The sequence below is a fragment of the Trachurus japonicus genome, chromosome 1 (genome assembly GCF_045865225.1).
Source record: "Trachurus japonicus isolate A0001 chromosome 1, Traja_1.0".
Taxonomy (NCBI): domain Eukaryota; kingdom Metazoa; phylum Chordata; class Actinopteri; order Carangiformes; family Carangidae; genus Trachurus; species Trachurus japonicus.
This window is the reverse complement of record NC_140907.1, coordinates 10205572-10208355: the sequence shown is the minus strand read 5'-3', so window position 1 is coordinate 10208355 and position 2784 is coordinate 10205572. Positions and strand designations below refer to the sequence as shown.

The 2784-nt window shown below is 45.0% G+C and overlaps 1 pseudogene across 1 annotated transcript in view; it reads right to left on the bottom strand.

Annotated features, from left to right (window-relative positions):
• Window positions 1-1111, bottom strand: part of LOC146991394 (multidrug and toxin extrusion protein 1-like) — a 16241-nt pseudogene extending 15130 nt beyond the window's left edge. The window contains exon 1 of the transcript XR_015034751.1: window positions 930-1111. The product of XR_015034751.1 is annotated as a multidrug and toxin extrusion protein 1-like (transcript). The remainder of the gene's footprint in view (window positions 1-929) is intronic.
• Window positions 1112-2784: the final 1673 nt, after the last annotated feature.

The window sequence follows — 2784 nt, the reverse complement described above, 5'->3', positions numbered from 1 at the left end:
CAAAATAAAAAGAGGAGTAAAGCAATATATTGAGCGGCAATATATTTAAACATCAAAGATGTTCAATCAAACCCACATAGTTTGAAACAACGTTCAAAACACACACAGCTCACAACTAAGCATATAAAGCCCGCTAGCTTAATGCTAACGTGTAATGTAAAACACCATAGACGGGCTAACAGAAATTAGCATCGGCTATCGCCAATTCGCGGCAACCGAGCCACAGCAGTAAGCTGCTAAAAACTGTTTTAATTTCGGCTTTAGCGCTGTTAAAACGTGGCTGGTTAAATTGTTTTGGGGAGATTAATGTTGTCTCATTGATGAAATTAACTGTGGCAGTGGCATTAGTTTGTTTGAATGAACAGTGAGCACGGCTGCCCCTGGTCTGTATGGGTCTGTATTTCTATGGGGGAGTCCTCGCCACTCAGTCGCTCTGGTCGGCAGTCGGGGCAGTGTGTTTCACTTTTTCCTTTCTCCCGACGAGAGGCGACAGACTCGTCGGCCAAAGCCGTCGGCGTCGGGACGCGTCGGGACGCGTCGGGAAGCGTCGTGGCGGTGTGTCAGGGGCTTTAGGGTTGATTCGTTTTTCTTTTTAACTATACAGCTTTGGTTAAACCAGTTTTGTTTATTTCTTGCAGTTCCCCAAGAGACCTGACAATTATAAGTCATTGTGTTTTGCACTCTCTAATGACTGAAAGAGAAGATTCATCTTAATAGCTGCTCTGCCTGGTTCCTGTTACAATGTCTAGCTGGGGAATGGGGGTATTTTATGGAATGACTTGTCCCGACTCCTGTGTCCTACTCTGTGGTGAGTTTGATGTGCAAAAACTGCTCAACTTCAGCTTTTTGTTGGGGCTCTCATGTGACCTATTCACGTGGTCTGTATTTTGTTGTCCACAACGAGTAGGCTACTTAAATGTCATGCTTACCACTGGCAACGCTAGTTTAACCAGCTGGGCCGTCTCACGGCGGTACTCTAGCGGGATGATCCCTCCAGTGCTACTCGGGGAAGAGCCCCAGCGTCCGGGGCTCTGCACACGAGTAGCGGCTTCACCTCCTGGTGTAACGTTATGTGTGGTTACCGGTCCCATTCCCGAAAAAGACGAATGGTAGAAACAGACAGTCTGGGTTGATTTCTACAGTAAGTTATCCGCTCTCCCATGTAGTGCCGCTACTGAGCGTCCTCTAGTTCTGTGAGGTGTCAACCACCGAAGCAGGTAAATATTATACAGGAGGAAATGCCCTCAGGCTCCGAACCGAAAAACATAATGGGCCCGAAACTGACTAGACGAGTCAAAAGCAGGAAATGTAACCGAAAGAAACACCCCAATATTGTTTCTATAGCGACCGTTAATATAATACATCCATGATAGCGACGCTGCTGCTCTGCGTGTAGGACAGTAGCTGTAGTAGCAAAACGGGGCATCGTGGTTCATTCAAGTGCACCTCGTAAACTCAGAAACTCATACTCGAATGACGACGAAGGCTATTTAAAACGGTGTCATGGTTTTAAACAACCTTATACGTAGTATGTATAATGAAATTATAATGTAATTTAACATTATATGTTTCTAGTTTCTACAGTAACACTAGGCTACAGAAATCCTAAACCGTAAACAGAAGATTGTGGGGTGGGGGGTTCTGTTTTGGGGATTTTGGCACATTTTTTTGGGTGCTAGTAACGTTAGGCCTATAGACCTTTTCAGAGAGTATAAACAAAGACAGGTGTGGCTCATTAGAAAACGCTCTGGTACACTAAATGGAATGGAGCCTTAATTAGTATCCTTGGTAACACCTGTATTACTCTCTGAAAAGGTCTATAGTGGTCCCCAAACTACGGCCCGTGGGCCAAATGCGGCCCGCGTTCAAATTCCAACCGGCCCGCAGCCTCTGTCATATGCGGCCCGCCAGCACGTACAATTTTTTTTCTCCAGCCTCGATATATTGCCATGTGCATGCCTGTTTGTTTTCCTCGTCTCTGGCCTCCAAACAGGCTGAATGACAAGAGGCTTCACTCTGTGACCCGGTCTCAGCACCTGGGCGCGTTTGTTCCATAGAGAGCCTAAGAAGTAACGGTCACCATGGGACCTCAACTCTGAAAAACTCGCCATTCAAATGAACGGGACTGAAAATTTTATTTCGTGATCCGTTTGAATTGTGCCATGAGAAAAAAATATGACCTCTACCTGTTTAAAACATCACGTTTCATCCCGAGAAATCAGCCGTTTGTTGTAAAGCTATTGTAGAATAAAATTCAGAAGAATCTGTAACAAGAAAGACTACAAGTCGCGTAGGTGACGTCACAGACCAAATGCCGCCCTTTCCCGTGTCAGTTGGTGACGTATTTTTTGTGGGACACAGATCTGTAGTCCGTAGAGTGGTTTTTACACAAAATACATTCTTCTGTTGCCGTTTTACGATAAACGGCTGATTTCTCTTCATGAAACGTGATGTTTTAAACAGGTAGAGGACATATTTTTTTCTCATGGCGCAATTCAATCGGATCACGAAATAAAATTTTCAGTCTCATTCATTTGAATGGCGAGTTTTTCAGAGTTGAGGTCCCATGGCGCCGTTACTTCCTGCTTCCGCTTAGGCTCTCTATAGCGGAATGAAATGAAGGGAGTGAAGCCTCTTGTCAGTCATCCAGGATCTTTGGGTGTGTTCGAAACCGCATACTTTCCTACTACTCATACTAATTCTGACGTCATTTTGAGTATGCGAATGCACAGTATGCGAGTTTGAGTCGGTTTGAGTATGCGAGAAGTTCCCGGATGGCATACT